Source organism: Halichoerus grypus, chromosome 1, assembly GCF_964656455.1.
Source record: "Halichoerus grypus chromosome 1, mHalGry1.hap1.1, whole genome shotgun sequence".
NCBI lineage: Eukaryota > Metazoa > Chordata > Mammalia > Carnivora > Phocidae > Halichoerus > Halichoerus grypus.
The window spans coordinates 161945072-161968644 of record NC_135712.1 but is presented as its reverse complement, the minus strand read 5'-3'; the positions used below and the strand labels follow the sequence as shown (position 1 = coordinate 161968644).

The following is a 23573-nucleotide window of genomic DNA, read 5'->3' as shown; positions in this document are numbered from 1 at the left end:
AAATAGACCTAGAAATAAATCTATCATAAACATGCTAAATCCACATGAAGAAAAAAAATTGTCTAATAGATATAACAGTATATTTTATTAGAAATATATCCCATGTGTCTGGATGGGAAGATTCAGTACCTTGAAGACATTAATTCTCCTCCTTTTAATCTACAACTTCAATGCAATACAAAGTCCCAACATAATTTGTCATGAAATTTGTCAAGCTGATTCTAAAATTCATCCAAAATTGGAAATGTCTAAGAACACCGAAGAAAAATTCTGAAAAGAAAAAGAGCATATTTTAAAGTTCTAATAACTAAAGAGACAAGGAGATCAATGAAATGATAGAATTTAGAAAGAGAACTATGTGCATATGGGAACATCATATATGATAAAGGCGACATTCAAACTCAATGTAGAAAGGATTGAATATATGATGTTGGGACCGACCTCACACTGCACACAAAAACAAATTCCAAATCTAAAGGCAGTATTAGAGGAAAACCTAAGAAAATAATTTTAGGATAAAGAGAGCTGTTTTCAAAAGTAAAATCCACAAAAAAATGAAATTGGACCCTCACACCTCACACCATATACAAAAATCAACTCAAAATGGATTAAAAACTTAGATGTAAGGCCTGAAACTGTAAACTCCTAGAAGAAAACACAGGGGAAAATATCCTTAACATCAGTCTTGGCAGTGAGTTTTTGGAAGACACCAAAACACAAGCAACAAAAGCAAAAATCAACAAATGGGACTCCATCAAACCAAAAAGCTTCTGTACAGCAAAAGAAACCATCAACAAAATGAAAAGGCAACCTGCAGAATGGGAGAAAATATCTGCAAACCACATATCTGATAAGGGGTTAATATCCAAAATATATAAGGAACTCATACAATTCAATAGCAAGAAAAATTAATTTTATTTAAAAATGGGCAAAGGACCAAAATAGACATTTTTCCAAGGACATATAAATGGCCAATAGGTATGTGAAAAGATGCTCAACATCACTCATCACCAGAGAAATGCAAAGCAAAACTTCAATGAGATGTCACCTCACACCTGTTAGGGACGCTAATATTTGACAAGAGATAACAAGTATTGGTGGGATGTGGAGAAAAGGGAACCCTGTACACTGTTGGTGGAGGTGTAAATTGATGCAGCCACTCTGGAAAACAGTATGGAAGATCCTCCAAAATTTAAAAATAGAACTAACCATATGGTCCAGCAATTCCACCTCTGGGTATATATCTGAAGGAAATTAAAGCTTAGTCTCAAAAAGATACCTGTACCCCCATGTTTACTGCAGCATTATTTGCAGTAGCCAAGACATGGAAGCAACCTAAGCGTCCACTGATGGATGAATGGGTAAAGAAAATGTGGTATATACATACATATATACATATGTATGTATATAAATGTATATGCACATATCAATGTGTATGCATATGTACGTACAGGTGTGTATATATATGTATGTGTGTGTATATATGTACACATACATACCTACATATATAATGGAATATTATTCAGCCATAGAAAAGGAGATCTTGCCATTTTCAGGAACATGGATGGACCTAGCGGGTATTATGCTAAGTGAACTAAGTCAGCCAGAGAAAGACAAATACTGTAGGATCTGACTTATATGTGGAATCAAAAAAAAGCCAAACTCAAAGAAACAGAGTCATCTGGGGGCTGCCCGGGAATAGGGGGGCCCCTCCGGGGAGATGGGGAGATGTTGAGCCAAGGGTACAAGCTTCCATCCAGTTATAAGATGAATAAGTTCTGGTGATCTAATGCACAGGATGGTGACTAGTTACCAATACTGTATTGTGTGTTTGAAAGTTGCTATGAGAATAGATCTAGACGTGTTCTCACCACAAACAACAACAAAAAATGGCAACTCTGTGCCGTGATGGATGTATTACCTAACGTTACTGTAGTAATCAGCTCACAATACATATGTAGATCAAATCATCACACTGTGTACTTAAATTTACACAATATTATATGTCGATTATATCTCAATAAAGCTGGGGGAAAAAAGAAATAAAATCCACAAGTAAAAAGGAAAACCTTAATACAATAAAAGCATAAAATCCCTGTATGGCAAGTGACAGCTTATCCAACCAGCCCCAGTTACTCTCATCGCATCACTCATTTTTAAGGATCCTCATAGCACTTATCACTATGTGAAATCTTGTTTATTTATGAGTTTCCTTCTTGTCTGTTTCTTTCTCTACAAAGGCACGTGAATCTCTGTGGCCACTGGAAGTGATGCCACCATTCCATGCTTAATCCTTTCTCATTACACTCTGGGCACGTGGAGTCATGTCTCACTTGAATACTTCTGGTGATAGGGAGCTCACTCCACCTAGGCAGCTTATCCCTTCTCTGCATAGCTCAAGTTCACATCGTTCTTTTACTGGACTCAACTCTTACTCCCTAAGCCTTCTCCAAGATTGCCTTACTGAGATCAGGATATTGCAGTTGATCCCTGGGTCTTAGCCAGGTGACTTGAGATGGGTGCCCTATTGAAATAACTGTAACAGCTGAAATGAAGTGTGGGCTAGTGCCAGGCTCGGGTCCAAGCACTTTCATTCTTACAGTTATGATGAGTGAGTACTCTTGTCTCCCCACTTTACAGATCAGGTGGTGAGTTAGAAGTCCCAAGCCTCAGTTTCCCCTCTTCTCTTCCCCTCTCCAGGCCTCAGCTTCCCCACATTCGTGGCATGGGTGACTTGATATAGCTGATCCTGAAGGCCCTGTCTGAAAATCTGACCAGCACCATCCTGAGAGGGGGTTCTGCTTCCCTGTGGATTGAATGGTGTTCTCCTCCTGCCCCCTCCTTGATCAGAAGCCAGGTTTCAGCCTGTGTTTGGCAGACTTCCCACCATTCTCCCCTGGCCTTTCCCACCCTGACTTCCCTCTGTTTCAGACAAAGGAACTCAGAGGCCGTGAACCCATATGCTGGGAGGGCCACCCACTTGGAACAGGAGGGGGCCAAGCCTGGCACTGCTTGGTACTGTCCAAGACGTGGGAGGCAGAGCCAGGCAAAGCCCCACAAGATGTATACCTCCATCTCCTCATCCAGAAGACACCCCCTCCATTCCCCACCCCAGTGCTTCAAGGCTCAGCCCAGAGGCCCTCTCCTCCAGGTCTCCTTCCTTGACCACCCCCTCTGAGGTCCCCAGCCTGTCTTTCTCTCTGGTTCTTTTTAAGTTCCCAGGCACCACCATTCAGATTTCCAGTCCTAGGATTCTTCCTTTCTCTGTCTCCACCCCGGCCCTGGCTGATCTCATCCAGCTCTGAGCTTCAAGTGCCTGCTCCACCTCGACCCCTCCCACACATGTGTCTCCAGCCATAGTTTTGTGCGCGCGCGTGCGCGCGCGTGCGCGCGCGCGCACACACACACACACACACACACACACACACACACAGCTGGCTAAGGAACCACCACCAGTGCTCCCTGGTGCTCCCACCACCAGAATCTGTTCAGCAACCGATTTCCCTCAAACCACCTCTCCCCAAGGTCTCCCCTGCATCAGTGAAGGGCCCCCAGTAACCTCAGGACCCTCCTGCACCAATTCCTCATTCCTCACCTCCCTCCATCACTCAGCGGGCCATCTCCAAAGTGCATTCCAGTCTACCCACCTGGCCTCTCACTCCACCCACACCTCTTGATCCGACAGGGTCCCTGTTCCCACAGGTGTCCTCCTCCAGGCCATCTTCCCGAGGGTGTCAGAATGAGTCACAAATATAAATCAGATTGTGTCTCTCCTTGGCCTACGGGCCCAACAGTCCCCCTTTCTTTACAAAGACCTGTTGACTGCCTCACCCTCATCTCCTTTCTGTGACCCTCTTTCTCACTCATTCTCTCCACTCCTTGAACTCCCTAGGCTCATTCCTGCCCCAGGTCCTTTGCATGTACTCTGCTTTCTGCCTGGAATCCTCTGCTCTTTTCCTGTGCCCTGCCCCACTCCCACTGTCTACACAGCTGTCCCTTCTTCTTCAGGGCTCTCACCTCCTCAGAGAGGAGCTCCCTGACTTCTGTAACTAAACTAACCTCTATGCCAACCCTCATCACACCACCCTACTTCCCTGGCCTTCCCTGGTCCCAATCAGCTCAGGGAACCTGTGGTCCACAGACCCCTCCTGGAAGGCCACTGCCCTCCAGGATGAAGCACCCCTCCCTGGTGGGGCAATCACAGCCCAGAGTCATGTCCAGCTCTCACCCTCTACCCTAGCCCCACATGCTTCTCCTTGCCACTCTGTCTTTGTACATGCTGGTCCAGGTTGGGAACATCTTTCTCTGTGTTGTCCAACTAACCATCCCTAACCAGCCAATCCACATGTGACTCCCTGCCTCTCCACCTGCTGAGCTCCCACTGGCACCCACCTCCAACCCGGGGGGGGGGGGGGGGGGGTTGGGCAACAGCCCCCTCCTCTGGCTTCATTCACATCAGCACTTGGTACATACTTGCACTGTGATACTGTCAGGGGACATGTTTGTCTCCACCACCAGACTGAGAGGGTCTCAGAAGCCAAGAATGGGTCTGAGTCCTCTCAAGGCTCCCAGGGCCCGGGGCTGAATCGAGCATCCCAGGCCCTCAGTGTATACCATCTCATGGAAAACTTACATCAACAACATGAGGTTGGATGATTATCTTGATTTTCCAGATGTGTAAATAGAGTTTAAGATACACAGCCCAGCGCACAGGCTTAGGAAAATGCGGGAGAAGAACGCAAGTGTGGCCTGTCCACCTGGCCCAGACCACCTCTCTGCTGCGGTCTCCAGCGGGGGGCAGAGGGGTGCACGGACGCATCTCTACCATCGTTGTGAGCGTGGGCTAGGGGACATGGGCAAGTCACTCATCCTCTGAGCCTCAATTTCCTTGCCTGTAAAATGGGCAAATAACCTCTCTCCACCACACTTCACAGAGTGGGGAGGTGAGAAGATTCAATGCCTGGCAAACAACAGGTAACCAATACCTCCCCGGCCCTGGCACACAGGTGTTTGGTGACTACTCACCAAATAATTAATTAAAGAACAAGGGGACAGACCAATAAATGGGTGGATAGAACAATAACTCCAGCAGAGGAAGCTGGCGGGGCTTTCAGCAATCCCTCCCCGTCTTCTCTGTTCTCCTCCGGGCTTTCGCAGACTCCCCCACTTCTGGCCACTTTGCCACCTTGCCTGAGCTCTGGCCCAGAGCGTGTGTGGTGTCCCTCACCTGCTGGTTATCTGCAAGCACTGTGGATGGAACGGGAGGACATCTCCTGATATGACAGCTGCAGCCATGGCCCTCTCTCTGGTCTCCAGTGACATGGGCCAGCACCACATCATCCTGGCTTCCAAACGCTCTGCCAACCGCCTGCCTCACAGGCCCTGGCAGGAAGCCCGCCTCCCACATCCCCGAGTAGCAGAGGGAGAACAGACCCACTTTGGGAAAACAATTAACTTCGTCTAGTAAAGCCAATGATGCAGTGATCTCATTTTCAAGTACACACCCAGGAGAAACAGGTGCCCGTGGTCTCCACCCGGAGACCCACAAACAGAAGCCCCAAACTGCAAACAACCCAAGCACCCCTCGATGAGAAAGGGTGAATAAGCCATGGCAGGACCACACGTTGTGCGCAAATTCATTACAACCACACACAATAACATGGATGAATCACAGTAATGATCTTGGGGGAAGAAGCAAGTCACAGAAGAATACTGCAGATCGCCTTTTATATGAAGTTCAAAAACAGGGAAAAAAGCAAAACGACTGTACAGCTCTAAAGAAAAGGAAGGAACACATGCGCACAGAAGTCAGGATGGTGGGAACTGTGGAGTGGGAGGGGGTCAGGGCAGGTGGGCCCCAGCCTCTGTCCCCACAGCTGGTACCTCCAATGGGTGCCCACTTTAAGTGCTCCTTTAATTGTCATGTAAGTCCCATACGTGCTTCTATTCACAAACACTTCACAACGATAACATCACTGCAAAAGGTACTACGATTAGAAAATTCTAAGACTCAGACTAAAGACTAAGAGTATTTCCAATTGTGACCCACAGAGTGACTTTATGCCAGGCACAAAAGGACACAGATATGATTCTCCTTATATAGGGTACCTAGAATAGGCAAATATAGAGAGACAGAAAGTAGCATAGAGGTTACCAGAGGCTGGGGGAGGGAGGATGGGGAGTCAGCACTGGATGGGCACAGGATTTCAGTTTAGGAAGATGAAAAATTTCTGGAGATGGGGCGCCTGGTTGGCTCAGTTGGTTAAGCATCTGCCTTCAGCTCAGGTTATGATCTCAGTGTCCTGGGATCGAGCCCCACGTCAGACTTCCTGCTCAGTGGGGAGTCTGCTTCTCCCTCTGCTGCCCACCACCCTCCCCCGCCCCCACTTGTGCTCTCTGACTCTTGCGCTCTCTCAAATAAATAAAACCTTAAAAAAAAAAGTTCTGGAGATGGATGAAGTATACTTGTACAATGTGAATGTACTACATCTTATTGACTTAAAATTCGTTAAACTGGCCAATGTTATGTTACGTGTATCTTACTGCAATAAAAAGAAAATGATGCATTGCAGTGTAAAAAAAAAAATGTGACCCAGCACTTACCCCATCCAGAAATCTAACCTGCTGACAGACTCCCCTCCCCCATGAGCATAAACATGTATGACAGGGATGCTTGCTACCCCTGAATATGTGAGAGCAAAGGTCAGAAACAACCAAAATCTCATCAGTAGAGTGGTGATTAAATAATTGATGTTATATCTGTCCAGTCTTATGCAGATGTTAAAAAGAGTTAGGTAGATCTTCCTGCACTTATACGGTATGATTTCTGACTGTACTATGAAAAATTAAGAACAGGGGTGTCTGAGTGGCTCAGTCGGTTAAATGTCTGCCTTTGGCTCAGATCATGATCCTGGAGTCCCAGGATCAAGTCCCACATCGGGCTCCCTGCTCAGCGGGGAGCCTGCTTCTCCCTCTGCCTGGCATTCCCCAGCTTGTGCTCTCTCTCTCTCTTTCTCTGACAAAATAAATAAAATCTAAAAAAAAAATAAGTTATGCCTTATCATTTTAAAGGGATACACAGACATACATGGACTATTTCTGTAAGGACAGCCAAGACAGTAGTAACAGTGGTTGGCTCAGGGCAGGACCTGACCGTGGGAGGGAGGAAGCACACTGACATTTCACTGTTTGCCCCTTTTGTATTTTTTATGTGTTTCTTATCGTGTGCAGGTATTGCCCATTCAAGAGATATTCTATTATAAAAAGATTCTGAGATTCTGGAGATTGTAACCGCCTTTGATCACAGAACAATAGGTGCCCTGAACAATCTGGCTCAGAGGTCACGACCCCTCTGGACAGGCCCCTCTCCCAGACATTAAAGTCCTAAAGAATGGTGGCTTTGGAAATACTGCAGAAAAACGCGTGCACCTGGCAGGAGGGTGATGAGCAGGCCATCTCTGCCAGCACCCTGTTTGGACAGGATGTTTGAGGGGCCTGAGCAAACAGCCCAGCATTGCAGCTCTCTGCTCAGGGCAGTCTGGTATGCTTGGGGGCGGGGAACGGGTACCTGCAGGCCCTGGGAGCGCCTGGGATCCTCTTACACGGACTGTAAAGTGGACAAACAAGAAGGGTTCCTGAGCTCTGTCTTCTGTGCCAGGATCACACACACAGTGGTGACAAACAACCTGGGCTGAGCCCACCCACCAGGGCCCACCCAACTCAGGCCCTTAGAGATGCCCTCCCCTCCCCCCTTCCCTGCCCCAGAAGGGCAGTCCCCAGCCTCCGTTGCTCTTTCCAGCACCTCCCATCACCTGGCTTCCTTGTGTGGCAGGGTTTACTTCCTGCCCACCCTTGCCCAAGTCCGAGGCTGCAGGCTAGAGGCTGGTCTCTGCCCTGGCTGAGCCACCTGTGGGGCCCCATCTTGCACCCACTGCATCTACCCTCCAGCCCCAGAAAGAGGCCCCTGTGCACATCCCCAATTTACAGATGAGCAGGCGGCAGCCCAGAGAGGAGGCGCCATTTGCCCCGGACCACATGCCCAGCCAGGGGCAGCCGCAGGGGCCCACGGCAGCAGTGCGCTCCAGAGGGCAGGCTCCTGAGCAGAGCACCCGAGCAAGCAAAGGAGAGGATGAGGGAGGAGGGAGGCAGGGGGAGTTCAAGTTCCTCTCTAGCAGCTACTCCAAGGGAAGCAGGCCCCCCACTCCTCAGCTCCTTTCCCATTCTCACCATGGGCAGAAAAGCCCCTTGATTCCTGACAAAGCCAACAAGGCAGTGGGGGGAAGATGGCCTTTGCAACACCTGGTACAGGGTGAGCTGAATATGTATTTGAAAAAAAGAATGAATTTTGATTCCTACTCGCACCACCTAAAGAAACAAATCTAAATATGATCAAATGTGAAAGGTGAAACACATTAAAATGTCTAGAACATAAGAAAATATCTTCATGACTCTGGGGTAGACGAAGATTTCTGTAGAAGGACACAAAATCTACTAACATGAAAGTAAAGATCAATAAATTGCATTTCATTAAAATTAGGGATTTGTGTTCCTCAGAAGACAGCATTTGCAACGTACTCATCACATACCATCATGACGAAAGTGGAAAGATGTCTTTATCTTTTAGAGTTGCACCATACATATAAGCGTGAAGACTGAAATATTTCCATCACACGTACACACATGTGCGTGCGCACACACATACTACATCTCAAACGAGAAAGAAGAGCAAGACCTGAACAATTATGGGACTGAGACTTCCTCCCTGAGCCCCCTCCCCTTACAGCAGGCCCACCGAGGGCCCATCCTGGCTGCCTGGTATGGGCTGGGTTCCAAGTGGAATCCTGGGATGTCAGGGTGTTGTGGCTGGTGGAGCCACAGATATGGGGACTCTATGGTGGGCTTTGTCGATGTGAAGGGGTGCGAGGCCCCAGGCACGTGGAAGCAGCATGGTCGTTGGGAAGCTTTGGGGGGTGGAAGGTGAGCAGTAGGATGACCCGTGCAATAGGAGGGCCCTAGCCTCTACGGCTTTCCAGGGAGCCAGTGGTGGGATGGGGTGTGTGCCTGTCATCTGGTTTTTAACTGGCCATTTCTGCTTAGAATTTTCCAATTGATGAGAAGTTGACTTCATGCAAAAAGAGAAAAGTAGTCAGCACAAAATGGGCTGCCCTGATCAAGAATACTGCAAAAACTCTTGACAAGCTCAGCTCTGTTCAGAGGGAGTGTGTGGAACTGGCATCATTTTTAGAAGAAGCCACCCTAGAAAGAGCCACCAGACGTATAGAAGCTGGAGGCAAACTCTGAAAAGCTGAACAGGACCAGCCCCAGCTTCTGAGAAAATAACCTTCCCTGAACAAGGACAGGACAAAGATCCAAACGCTGGGACACAAGAGTGGGCGGCTCACATTCTAAGAATGAACCAGTCCCTGGAAGATCGCTCCAAAATTAGAACATGGCCAACAGCTTTCTAAAACAGTGCACGTGACCAAGGGCATATGCCCATTAGGGTCCCTCACCAATGGGTGTCCTCCATACAAAAAGAGAGTTGTCCCTTCCTCCACTCAGCCTCACCCCAGGCTACTGGCCATGTCCACCGCCTGCTGCAGCTCATGGCGGCACCAGATCCTAGGGCCAGAGCCCTCCGTCCCTGGGCTCCAGGAGGAGACCTCTCCCAGCCCCCACCCCCACTGCAGCCTGCCGGTATCACTCAAACCTCAAACTAAATGCACAGACTTCCAGAACTTCACCCAAGACACCTTGGGATGTGCTCTGTTCCTCCTCAAAAAGAACTGTGAATTGTAGCTCCTTCATGACGAGTTGAAGAAATTTGCTGCTACCTATGAGATTGTACTTCTGCTCAGAGGAGTGTCATGGAATTCCGGTTCTCGGGATAATATTTTGTTTTATACATGAATCTTATCAATGACTTAATTCTACTTCCCTGGTCTTTCTGGATAGTTCAATTTAATTACCATTCCATCATACATACATACAGTTTAGTAAGAGAAGATGTTTAACTATAAGGCAGTTTTGGTTTCCCCAGGCCAGTTTTTTTCTGTAAGAGAAATGTAAACATTTATTTTTACCTTAATAAATAGGGATTGGTTAAAGAACTACAGAAATTAAAACATCACATAAAAAACTGGGCGAGGTTTTTTTCTCCTCTTTGAGGCAAACAGGAAGCAGGGCACCAGCAAGATTTCCAGCAAAGCCTCAGGTGGCGGTGCTGACACAGAGGTCCAGCCGGGGAAAGAGGCAGTGGGTGCCCGGGGATGGGTCACCAGATGAGGCGGAGGGGCCGCAAGTCTGTGACCTCAGGCTCCCAGCGTTCTCAAGGGGGATACCACAGGGCCAGGCCGGGGCCCTTCCAAAGCCAAATTCCCAGTGACTTTACCCAGCAACTTTGCATTTCTCTTAAGTGACGTGGGACTGCAGCCCCACCAGGCCCTGACCCCAACTAGACCTTTACCAGATCTCTCTCCCAACTCCCAAGTACCTCCATCCTTTGTCGCTGCGGCCTGCAGAGTGACTCAATATTCAGGGGAGCAATGAGCACCATCCTGGTGACCCAGGAGAGGTGGGCTGACACTGACACTCCACACTAGCCAGAGAACCCAACCCAGAACCCTGCTCTCCTTCCACTGCCCAAGAAACCTCAGACAAGTCCCTTGGCCCGTCTGGTCCCACATCCAGGCTTCAGGGGTCATGTGGTGACAGATAGGGAATCATGAGCCTTTCTTTGGGCACTTACCCACCTGCTGCCCACCTGCCAAGTGGGGCAAACTCGATGGGGAAGAAAGAGAAACCCAGCCACCCTCTGATCAGGTTTCTACCTCTGGCCCAGACCTCTGCCCAGCACTCCAGATTCGCATGCCCACTGTCAAGGCTGTGTCTCTACCTGAGTATCAGCAACTGGCTGCAACCCTCCAGAAAGAGACTGTGAGTAGCCCTCGCCCACATACTTGGGGTCACCCATCTCAGGAAGAGCATCCCCCAAACCAAGCCTGGGAGGTGTGGCATCCTGGAGAGATCCTGATCCTTCCCCAGCCACATCTACATGGTCATCATCCACCAATCCTGCTCCTGTCCCCATCTGTCCCAGATCTGCATCCCACCCTGCTCTTCGCTGACAGAGGCTGACCTGGAGGGGCTGCAGCACGGATCCCCAAGAAGGCATGGCCCCCTTGACCGAAGACCATAGCACTTTCAGAACCTCAGCTCTTGCCAGGTTCCCCTTCAGGCCCAGGAGTGACATCTTCCACAGCTGCCAGCCCAGGTGCTACACCATGCCCTGCAGGTCCCCAACCCTGCCCTCACCTGTGCATGTGGCCTCTTCACGACACTCTCTTCAGTCGCCCTTGGAATGTGCCACCTGTTCCCTGTGCTTTGACTCCACTGGGCAGGGAAGTCTGGGAGGAAAGCGCACTGGGCTGGGAGTCAGGACTTTGGGGCCCATCCTCTGAGCTCACGGAGTCTTTGGCCAGCCCCTCATCCACCTCTGGGCCTCTGTGTTCTAGTTGTGTAATTAGGGGTGGGAAGGGGTAGGGAGACTAAATTGTGGCAGCAAACTGGTACTCACTGCATACTTTACTGGTACTGTAATATATTTGAATTAGTTGCCAACACTTACAAATCGGGAGCTTTCATAGAAAATTCCAGATCCCTGGCTTCTTTTAGAAAACCCAAAGTTATAGGCCACGCTGGGCCTCCCCTGCCCCAGGGAAACAATCAAAGCTGGGGAGCAGCTGCCCCAGCATTCCAGGCGCCTTCCTGGTCCCACGGTCCCCATCGGCCAGTGGCTCTTATCCTCCAGCCGCCCCACCTCCAGCGTCTGGCTTTGCTTCCCCATCCTGTGCATTCCAAAGGTCTGCTCATTACAGCAGGTACACCCACCACAGGCTGGGGGTGTGGGGGAGCACTCTCCTTTCTGGCTTCCGCTGGCGCCCTGGTTCAGAGTACGTGGCCCATAAGCATGTCGGGAGTGAGTGGTGCAGATGAGAGGGTGGGGGCTGCAAACGAAACAGGACGGCTTCTCTCACTCTCCCCCCAACCAATGCCAACACCCTCTCAGGTGCTGGGAGCTCTCTGTGCCCAGGCAGGTGGCTCCCTGCAGCCAGATTCTTCAGCCTTCTCCACCCTCCCCCTGTGGATCCCAGAGAAACCCTGAATCCCAAACTCTGCCTGGGAGGGAGCCTGGGGCTGAGGGCACATGCAGAGCTTGGGGCCTGCTGACCCCACCCTGGGCCCTATGTGCCCCTTGTGGGTCTGTGACATGGGGCAGTGCTGGAGCCCTTGACGGCTGGCAGTGGGATCTACATACTCGTGCCAGGCAATTGGGCAAAGCCAGGGAGGTGGTCAGGGCAAAGGGCCAAGAGTCAGTGGTCGGCACGTCTGCTTGCTTCATCGCCCTCAGTGACCTTGGACAATTCACTTAACTTCCCTCTGCCTCAGTAACCTCACCTCTAGTGACGGGGGTGTCACAAGGCGTAACACACCGATACACGTCCAGTGACCAGCTCAGCACCTGCCCTGTAACAACCGCTCCCCCACGCAGGCCAGCCCTGTGAGGGTGAAGGAGAAGACCACGTGCAGACCCAAGGAGGGCGTCCCCCTCCCCATTTCTGGTATGTCAGCCTCCCGGTCAGGCTGTGCCACTGAAGGGAAGACCTCAGGACTGGGTGTCTGCTGACTCAGTTGGCAGGTGCTGGAACAGAACTGGAGAGCGGGAACAGAAGAGCCAGGGAGGACCACTGCACTCCAGATTGGGAGGCTGCGGAGAGTGACAGCGCCGGGGTGGGGCGCAGGAAGTGAATACCCCCCACCCAACCCCACTAGGCCTGGCCCCTCTGCTTTTTCACCAACGGGGACAACTCCTGGCCACGAGAAAAGACACACATCTGTTCACTGAAGCACAAACGCAAGCCCATAGCCCCAGCCCCCAGAGTGCACTGGCCGTCTGACACGGGCAAGACGGGGACTGAGTTCTGCTCTGCGCTGGCTGACTTTCCTCCTGCTACTCCTCTCCGTAACCCTGCGGTGGTAAGACCACTCTCCCATCTTACAGATGCAGACACTGAGGCTCAGTGAGTCAACTGCCTGAAGTCACACAGCCATGGCGGCAGGGGCAGGATTCACACCCAAGGATTCACCCTCTGAGGACCAAGCTGGCTCATCCCCAGCACCACTGGCTCCAAGCTCATTTTCCCAGTATGGAGACCCTGGAGTGGATAAGGAGGGCCACGTAGAACCCCAGCCCACACAATGCTGACCTCGGTGTACAGACGCCTCCCCTGCAAGGCCCCAGATGCTGCAGGACAAAGGACGCAGAGGCCACACCAACTCCTGGCCGGGCTTAGAGGAGGTGGTGGCAGGCAGATGATGCTGACAATGCTCTCAGGAGAGCCCTGAGCACAGACCTCTCAGCTCCAGTTCACAGGGGCACCCAGGATTCTGGAAGGCTCAGGGTACAGGAGGCCAAAGGGCTTGGTTCAGCCTCCGGACTGCCACATCTGCTGTCTCGGGCTCAGCGTATAAACAGGAAGCAGCCCAGAGTGCAAAGGCCATTGCCTTCCCGACAGAGACCCCAGGCCTGGAATCAGCCCCCAGGACTCCAGCTGTGAGTAGAGCCCTGCTAGGAGATAGACCCCAGCACCTGGTGCCCAACACCAGCCTTCTTCCAACTGAGAACACAGCTATAGAAGGGAGCCCTCAGAAAGCCCATTCTACAACAAGAAAACTGAGGCCCAGGCAATAAGGCAATTTGCCTAAGATTACATAGCTAGCGAGGGGCAGAGCCAGCTCAAACCTGGGGAGCTCTGTACCGGGCCTACCAAAGGAGGCAAGCAGGAAATCCAGACATGCCTTAAGCATCAACGGACCCAGGTTCACACCTGGGCTCACCACTTATTTGCTGCCGGGCCATGGGCCAGGCAAGCATTTCCCCCCTGGTGGGAAGGGACTCACTGTAAAGTCATTTGGGGCCTAAGTGAAATGAGGTCCATGGAGCACCCGGCCCAGGTCCTGGGGCAGACTCAGCCCCAATTCTCCTCCCTTCCTCTACGTATACCCTTCACAGCAACTCCCAGAAAGAGGAGCCTCTGAACCTGGGCTGGCCTCCTGACTGGCTGGCTACAAAATGGGGCAATAGGAAGGGTTCTACTAGTTCTGAACCTAGGCCCAAGAACCCTGCGTGCTTCTCATCTTTCACCTGGAGCCCCATTTCCAGGTCAAGACCAAGCCAAGGCTAACCAGCTTGAGGGGGTCAGAGAGACAAGCCATCCTGGCAGAGGCCGCCCCACACACACCTGCTAGCCCCAGCAGAGCCGCCAGCTGACCACAGACACTCACAGGCATGAGCCCAGCTGCCATCAGCCACTCCTGGGCAGCAGAGCCTGGCTGCCCCGTGCACTTGGCAGCGACAATGAAAGTTTACTGTGTGGTGGCTTGCTGCTCATGTTACCATGGCAATAGATCATTCATACCATGACCAAGGTGTGTTCCCAGCACAAGGACTGGCACGGGTTTGGCGAGAGTGCCAGAAAGACCAGGTGGCAGCCCCACGCGGCATTGGTGGGAGCGTGGCCAGACTTGCTGAGGACCCCTTGGCCAAAGTGGAGGATGGGGAGAGCAAAACACACGTGTTAACTAGAACCACCCCGAGACACCATCTTCCACCTCCCAGGTTGGCCACACTGAGAACATTTTATAGAACCCTGCTTCATTTTCTCCTTAGCGCCTAGCACCATCTCACACAGACTTTACATATTCATGGGATTGATTGTGGGCTTCCCAAGCCCGCCAGAGTGGAAGCTCCATGAGGGATAGGCATTCCATCCGTTTTGATTACGATGCTGTGTCCCCAGCACCTAGAACAATGCAATAAATGCTTGTCAGATATATAAATGGGGAAAATCCATTCTCATATATTACTGGTGTGAGCAAAAATCTAGCCCAGCTTTCAAAGGAGGACAAGCTGCCATCTGCCCAGGTGATAAACATGCATATCCTGCGTCTCCTAATGCTGAGCCCACAGGAGCCGGCATCTCCCGAAAGAAACGTGTGCCCATGATCATCAAAAGATTGGTTCGAGCAGGTGCACAGAAATATGCTTCCTAATGGTCCCAGACTTGAGACAACCCCAGCACCCCTTGACAGGAGAATGAACAACCAAACTGGGGTTCATCCATACAATGGAGCACCTCTCAGCGATCAAAAGGACCAACTACAGCGCATGTAACATGGCCAACGTCAGAAACGCTGTGCTGAGCAATAGAAGCCAGAGACAAAAGAGAACAGACTCTCTGGTTCCGTTTAGAAAAGTCTGAGCAGAAAACGAACATCTGCCGCTAGAAGTCAGGGCAGTGGTGGTTTTCCAGGACAGGCACCAAGGGGGTAACCTGGCTTGTCTCATGATGTTTCATGATCTGAGCGCCTGTCACATGGGTGTGTTCCATCTGTGAAAATATATTATTGAGTTGTGTGCTTCTGATAGCTTCTATCGATTATGCTTCAATAATAAGTTCACAAAAAATATAAAGAAATGCACATGCATACTGACCCAGCCTCCGCACCAGGGCACAGCATAAAGATATTCACTAGAATACTGCTTTTTAATGGCAAAAGGCTCGAAACAACCTGAACATCTGTCAGTAGGGACCAGAAAGTAAAGCTGGAACACGTGGACAGTGACATACTGACTGGTAAGGGAACTCTTCACGTAAAGACAAGGAAGAATCCCAAGATATGTTGTCAGAGAAAAAAAAGCACAGGGCAGAATGGTGTGCATAATATGCTAGTATTTGTGGACTGACCAATGGTTCTCAAGTGTGGTCCTAGGCCCTGGAGTGTCCCTGCAGCCTTTCCAGGCATCCATGAGATCAGCATTATTTTCATAACAACACGACAACATCAGTTGCCTTCTTCACGCCTTTTCTCCCACGAGTATATGGCGGAGTCTTCCAGAGGCAACATGACATTGTGATGATGTCATCACTTGAATGGCTAATGGAATGTGTTTTTGTGTGTTCTGTATATTCTAGAATTTTCTAAAGTAAGCTCATGAAAAGATGATCAACACCACGAGTCATCAGAAAAATGCACATCAAAACCACAGTCAGATACCACTTCACAGCCACTAGGACAGCTATACTCAAAAAGACACGACAGTAAGGGGCGCCTGGGTGGCTCAGTCTGTTAAGCATCCGACTTGATTTTGGCTCAGGTCATGATCTCAGGGTCATGAGATCAAGCCCGACATCGGGCTCTGTGCTGGAGCTCTAAGCATGGAGCCTGCTTATGATTCTCTCCCTCCCTCTCCCTCTGCCCCTCCCCACCCCCTAGAAAAGAAAAGAAAAATGCAGACAGTGTTGGCGAGGATGTGGAAAAGTTGGAACCCTCATGCACTGTTGGTGGGAATGAAAAATGATGCGGCTGCTGTGGAAAACATTCTGGCAGCTCCTCTGATGATTAAACATACAGTCACCATATGACCCAGCAATTCTACCCCTGGGTATATTACCAAGAGAAATAGAAACATCTGTCCACACAAAAGTACATACACAAATATCAATAGCAGCAGTACTCATAATGGCTAAAAGATGGAAACACAATGTCCGTCGATGGATGAATGGATAAAAAACATAGTACATCCACACCATGGAATGTTACTCGGTCATAAAAAGGAACAAAGTAGTGACGCATGCTGCAATATGGATGAACCTTGAAAGCATTATGCTAAGTGACAGAAGACAGTCCCCGAAGACCACATATTGCATTACTCCACGTCCAGGAATGTCCAGAATATGCAAATACATGGAGACAGCAAGGAGCTTGGTGGTTGCTGGGGGCTGGGAGGAGGAGGAAAGGGGAAGTGGCTGCTACTGGGTGTGGGGTTTCTTTTGGGAGTGATGAAAATGTTCTAAAATTGGAGCCTAATGATGTCTGCACAACTCTGATAAAAGCTACTGAATTATACACTTGAAAGGGGGGGGCTTTATGGTGCATGACTGCATCTCAATAAAGCTGTTCTGAAAGAAAGAAAAAAGAAAGAAAGAAAGAAAGAAAAAAAAAAGGAAGGAAAGGAGGAAGGGAGGAAGGGAGGAAGGGAGGAAGGAAGGAGGGAAGGAAGGAAGGAAGGAAGGAGGGAGATATAGTTTTAAAAATTAAAAGATACCCACCACCACAGGCCTCGCCCTGGCCCCTGCCCCATTTCCTCCAAGTGCTATATGGTCTGGGGCAGGCAAACCACAGGGAGGGCCCAGCTAAGGCCACTCAGACCCACTCATGCCTCCAGGTCCCCAGTGGGAGCCATGAGCCTACCCCTCCCCTGGGAGTCTGCAGCCCCCTGCCCAGCTCTCCTGTGACCTCCAGAAAAGCCCCCTCCCCTCTCAGGATGCCAGTTTTTCTTCCATAAAATAGAATGACCACATAAACCACAGGACAAAACTCTATGCTCTGACACGTACCCCCAGCTGCCAACCAGGGCCAGGCTGCTGATGAAACTGAGGACAGCTAGCCCAGCAGAGTGCAGAGCACCCACCCAGTCTGAAGGGCGGGGAGCCTCCTGTCAGTAACCCCAATGGCCAGCCTTGTGGCACACGGGCCTGGTGTGCCCACAACTGCCCATTTTCCAGGAAAGCCTGAGAGCTGAAATTTATGTGAAATCTTCTAATTTTGAAATATTCACAACAAAATTCTACTGCTTACAAAGATGCTTTGCAGAAAGAAGCTAATGGGTGGACCTAGGAGAGGAGCGTGCGCCGTATTAACAGTTCAGCAGGCCCAGGTGCGGGCAACACTGGCCTGTGTCTTCACTCCATGCAGGCCTCACTCCTGACATGTTCGTCCTCACTACAGCCTTGGGCACTTACAACAGTGCCATTTCATCAACAAGGAAACGGGGGCTCAGAGGGGTGACGTCCTGGGCCCCAGATCACACGAGTGAGTGGTGGGCTTCAGACCTGGGTCTTACTGTGGATGTGGGGAGCCCAGGCCCCCAGTTTGCCTGTCCTATTGCTCTCAGCAAGCCCTGCAGAGCCCTAAGCAGAGTCACAGACCCCATTTCAAGGCCCCGTGGTTTGGAGTGAGGAGAGGAAGGGCTGGCAGGACCCTCCTGTAAGCTCTCCTGCCGCAGCCTCCACAGGCCAGCTCCATCCCCTGCCTGTTCCAGGAGCCTGGAGCTCTAGCAGGAGGTGATTCTGTTGCATGGGACATGAGCTCTGGGGTCCAGAGTCCCAGCCTGGTTCCCTTAGGCCCCACACAAGTTTAACTCTCCCACAGGCCAAGACTGGAAAAGAAAAGGCAGGGTCTCTAAGGATCCTCTGGGGAACAGGGAGAGTCTGGACAAGTCCCTGTCTCCTGTGTCCCGGGAGCCACAGCCTGGTGATTCTGGGTGGGGGTGGGGGGACTGGGGAGGGGTGCTGGAAACCCACAGACATTGGAAAGGCCCACTGCTAGTCCTGTGTTCTCCTCCCAGCACCCAGGGGGAGTGCTGCACTGCCCAAGTAAGATCATACCACCTCCTGCCTTATACCTTCAATGGCTCCCCACTGCTTTTGGGACAAAGACCCAAATCTTCATCTTGAGAATCAACACCATCGTGGTCCCTACCCCCTCCCCAGCCTCATACCAACCACACAGCTTCCTTTAAATCTAATTCGCTCCTTTCACCTACAGGGCCTTTGCACGTGCTGTGTCCTCTGCCTGGAGCACTGTCCCCTCTCTGTTTGCCACCTACCATCCAGTCAACAAGCCTTCATGCTCAAACATCACTTCCCCCAGGAAGCCTTCCCTGATCCCCAGGAGAAGTCAGATCCCTGAGATAGGCTTAGAGAGCACATCCACCTCTTTCCTCAGCCCTGGTCATGACTCAGAACATCACACCCATGTGACTACTGGGCTATCTCCCCCACTAAACCGTGAGCTCCCAAAGGGCAGGGACTGTGCTGGGCTTTGTTCTACACTGTAGGTTCAGCATCTGTCACAGCCCATGCACACACTGGGCACTCAGAAATGACAGGGATGAAGACACGAAGAAATACGAGGGAAATCTGGATCCACCGCTCCCTGCGCATGTGTCCTCAGACGAGGGGCCTGATTCCTCTGCTGTAAACTAAGGGGGTGGCAATGAGGATTAAAGGGGTTAATTATCACAGAGTGCTTATAATGGTGCCGGCGCAAGTCGCAAGCATGACAATGTCTGCAATTAATAGAGTTATTTGAGTTTTAAAGCTTCCCTGTTAACCAGGATGTCAAAGCATCCAAAGACCCTTGCCCTGCAGAATGTGGTTACACAAGGGTCCAAGGAAGGGGCCCCTTTCCTGCCACGTGGTCTGGGGGCCCACAGAGGTCTTGCTGGAGCCTTTCCCAGGAGGGAGAAACTCCGACTTCCCGAGGGCCACCCTGCCCCCGGGCGCCCTCCCTTGGGGCCCAGAAGTCCCCTGTCTCCCTCCATCATGCCAGCCCAGCGGTAGAAGGGGAAGGCACGCTCACAAAGCCCCCTGAGTGACAACAGACATTGGACCCCTTCTCCCCAGCCCAGGGAGCCGGGCATGTGGCTTCCATTAGGCCACATCTGGACATGCTCAGAGGCAGCCAGGATCCCTGGCACAGCTCCGGCTCAGACAGGACCCCCACCCAAGCCGGGCCTGGAGCAATGGCTGGAAGCGTCCTTCTCCAGGCCCCAGGGCTGCCATGGCAACATGGCTAGGGGTCATTTCTGGCTCCATGCCCACCTCTCAGCTGGCCCCACTGGCGAGCAGGGCACAGCCACCTCCCCAGCTCCTCGGCGCTGAGGGCCCCTCCGTCACTTGGGATGCCCCAGCCCTCCCCCGACAAGGTCCCCACTTCCCAAAGGATGCTCCATCGGGCCCCTGACCCCCATCCATCAGGCTTCCCACCGCCCACCCTTTCTGAGCTGCGTGTACTCCATTATGGCCACGAGTAAACCTGTGTGTGTGCACTTATCCTTGAACACCCCCCTCCCCCAGGAGACCTTAGGAGCGGAGAGGCTGTGCTGGCCTTGTTCAAAGGCACAGTCCCCGGCACAGGGAGGGTGGGCCACAAACATCTGTTGAGGAAATAAACAGGTAGAATGAAGAGCGGAGGGTGACAACCAGCGGCTAACATTTTTAATTACTCAGCGAGTGCTCAGCTCCGTGCCCAGCACTGGACATGAATCAGCTCCTTTCATCTTCAAGACAGCCCCACGAAGCAGGGACCTCCCTGCTGCTTACGGATGGAGGAAAGGAGGCACAAAACGGTAAGCCACTTGCCTGAGTTGTGCAGGTCGTGGAGCAGAACTCGTGAGCTGGTGGGGGGTGGCTGGACGCGGGGTGAGGAGAGGAGGGAAGATGGATGAGGGTGGTCAGTGGCAGGCCAGCCTTGTTTATCTGGCTAGCGCAAGCTCCCCCCCAACCTCCCACACCTTCCTTTCCTTGCACACGAAAAAATGCAGCTGCCGGGTCCGTGCCCTGCTAATTATCTCGGGGCTTTGTGGGTCCTGGGCCCTCTGCCAGGACAGCCCTCAGATGGGATAGGGGACACCCCATCAGGGGCCCCTGCCCCAAGCAGCCCTCATCAAAGGCCACACCCCAAAATCCATTTGAGAAAACACAGGGCAGAGGGAAAAAAAAAAACAAAAAACAAAAAACTAGGGCTCCTGAGAACAAAGTAAGTCTCCAAGATTCCAAAGGCCCAGAACCACAGAGAGGCCTCTGGAGCGAGAGGCGGGGGTGGGGGGTGGGGGCTGGGTCTATTTTGGAACCTTTGGAGGCTGCAACCCAAACACGCCGCATGCACCATGCTCCAGTCAGGCCTGCAAGCTCTCCCAGGCACACGTGTACTTCATTACAGCCCCCAACCCACCCCACGCATGCTCCCCACATCCTGCAAGCTCAGGGCTGGGTAAGGAGGAGCCCCCTGAAGCCCACTGCCCTGGTTCCAGCCCACCGACTCCCACCATGTGACCTGGAACCACGAGCCACACCTCTCCGACCTCGATGTGCTCGGTTTTAAAGAAGGAGCCCACCTCCCCAGCTTGTGGGAAGGATCAGGTCAAAGAAATGGGGCCTGGCACCTAGGAGGTGATCACTCAGCAAGGGTGAGTGAGTTCTGTGCCCCACTCACCATACTGGGACTAGAAGGAGAGCCATCTGGGGTGGGGGGGTGATCTTCCCACCAGGTCAGGAGGAGCCTGCAATTTCACCCCCTCGCTCCATGTGCACAAGCTTTGCACACAGTCTATGCCCAACAAAGGCACAGTACTTGACAGATGGGAAAACGGGGCCCAGGCCGGTTAAGACACCTGCCCAAGGCCACACAGCTGTCAAGAGGGGGTGGCAAGTGCAAAGGCCCTGGGGCTGGAAGGTACCTGAAAGGGGCTAGGAAACCAGTACTAAGGGTATATGGGAATGCTGCAGAAATCCTGGAGCCCTCTCATGCCCCCTCCTCCAAGAAACCTCCCCACACACCACCCAGACATCCCTCCCTCACAGCCCCCAGTCTGTGGACATGGGCCATAGTGGTCCATTTCTGCCTCCCCAGGGCCCACCAGGGCCTATTCACAGTTAATGCCTAATGAAGGTTTATAGAGAAGGTTTACATATGAGATTGAACAAGACACAGACTCTCAGCTATAGGGAGGGATCTCTAGACAACCAGACAACTGCCTAAGGTACCCTCAGAGGTGAGGCGGCAGAGGGGTGGTGGTGAGGGGATCAGACAAGACATAAAGATTCAGGGAAGGCTTCCTAGAGGAGGTGCTACATGAGCTGGCTGGGAACAAATGTGTGGAAATGGGTGGAAGAGAGGGGATATGTCGGTGTAAGGTGTTCCTAGGATGGCTGGGAAGCTATGATGAGGAAGGATGGTAGAGGGCGTGGCCAGAAAGCCCCCACTGAGTCACTCATTTATTTACCCGATATTTACTGAGCACCAACTGTGTTGCCAGGCCCTACTGGAGGCCCTTAGGCATAGCAGAGAAGATGACAGATGTGGTCCCTCCATTCATGGCACTAACATTCTACTGGGGTGACAACATTAAACAAGTTAACTACATGCTATCATGTCAGGCATTGCTAGGACAAATTAAAGCAGGGTAAGAGGAAGGTGGAGTGCTCTTTTAACTAGGTGGTCAGAGAAGGCCTCTCTGGGGAGGTGACCTGGAAAAGAGAGCCACATGGACACCTGGGAGAGCATGTCAAGAGGGGGTGGCAAGTGCAAAGGCCCTGGGGCTGGAAGGTACCTGAAAGGGGCTAGGAAACCAGTACTAAGCAGAGTAGTTGAGGGAGAAGGTCAATAGGGACTGAGCGTTTATGTCCCACTCCCAACTTCATATGTTAAAACCCTAATGTGGGGAGGGGTCAGTTAAGCATCTACCTTCAGCTCAGGTCATGATCCCAGGGTCCTGGGATCAAGCCCCACATCGGGCTCTCTGCTCAATGGGGAATCTGCTTCTTCCTCTCCTTCTGCCCCTCCCACTGCCCCACTTGTGCTCGCTCGCTCTCTCTCTCTCTCTCTCAAATAAATAAATAAAATCTTAAAAAAAAAACAAACCCTAATAGGAATGGTATGTGGAGACAAACCTTTGGGGATGTAATTAGGCCATGAGGGTGGACCCTCATGATGGGATTAGTGCCCTTCTAAGAAGAGATGTAAGAAAACTTGCTTCTTCTCTGTGTATCTCAGATGAGATGCGCCCTCATCTGTCATGCAAGGACGCAATGAGCAGATGGCCATCTGCAAACCAGGACGCGGGCTCTCACCGGACACCACGTCTGCCAGCACCTTGATCTTGGCCTTCCCAGCCTCCAGAACTGTGAGAAATAAATGCTTGGGGTGTAAGCCCCCTGGTGTATGGCATTTTTGTAACAGCAGCCAAAACAGACTAAGACAAGGGTGATGGAGAGGTGGTGCGGGAGGTCACGGGGCTGACTGGCGCAGAGCCTGTGGCCCTGGAGAGAGCTTTGGCTTCTACTCTGAGTAGGTGGGAGCCCAGCAGGTGCTGCACAGAGCAGGGACGAGAATGATGTGTGTGTTAACACCACCCCTGGCTGGCAGGGGTGGCAGCCCTGGTCCTGGGCTCTCGCAAGGAGCCCCCATGAGAGACCACATCTCTTCTGCTGTCACCTCAGAGACCAAGAACACAGCCACGCCCAGAGGCTACTGTCAAGGGGGGATGGAAGCAAGCAGCTGGACCAGGTCTGCGAAACTCCCCACTTCCTGCCAGGGCACCTGTGGACCCCACCCCTAGGCCCAACCTGCACCTGAGCTGGAACCCTCCTCGGGGAACTCCAGTCCTGAGAAGGTATGCCTAAGAGGCCCTCAACCACAGCCCTACCAGGTAGCCCAGCACCTACTGCAAGAGGGACTTCAGCCCTACCAACCCACTCCGTCCCTAGGAGGGCAGCCGGGGAGAAAGTGTCATCTCAGAGCCATCTGCCCTGCAGTGTTATGGGCTGGGCTGACTGTCCCTAGCCTGGCCCCACAGACCCAGCTTCTCCAGCCCCAGGCAACTGTGCAGAGAGCTGGGGGCCCTGACGGGGCCCTGAGGCTGCCCTTCCCTGGGCTGAGTGCCCTTG

The 23573-nt window shown here is 51.8% G+C and overlaps 1 protein-coding gene and 1 long non-coding RNA gene across 5 annotated transcripts in view; one reads left to right on the top strand and one right to left on the bottom strand.

Annotated features, from left to right (window-relative positions):
• FBLN2 (fibulin 2) overlaps window positions 1-23573 on the bottom strand; it is an 85967-nt gene that overhangs the window by 33484 nt on the left and 28910 nt on the right. The gene's annotated exons all lie outside the window — the stretch shown is intronic.
• On the top strand, window positions 20109-23469 carry LOC118549236 (uncharacterized). Of its 2 annotated transcripts, XR_004924001.2 has the most exons (4): window positions 20170-20254; window positions 20939-21094; window positions 22681-22810; window positions 23127-23469. It is a non-coding gene; the product is annotated as an uncharacterized LOC118549236 (long non-coding RNA). The 2 variants fall into 2 exon arrangements; XR_013448783.1 differs by lacking the exon at window positions 23127-23469 and having other exon boundaries at window positions 20109-20254; window positions 22681-22836.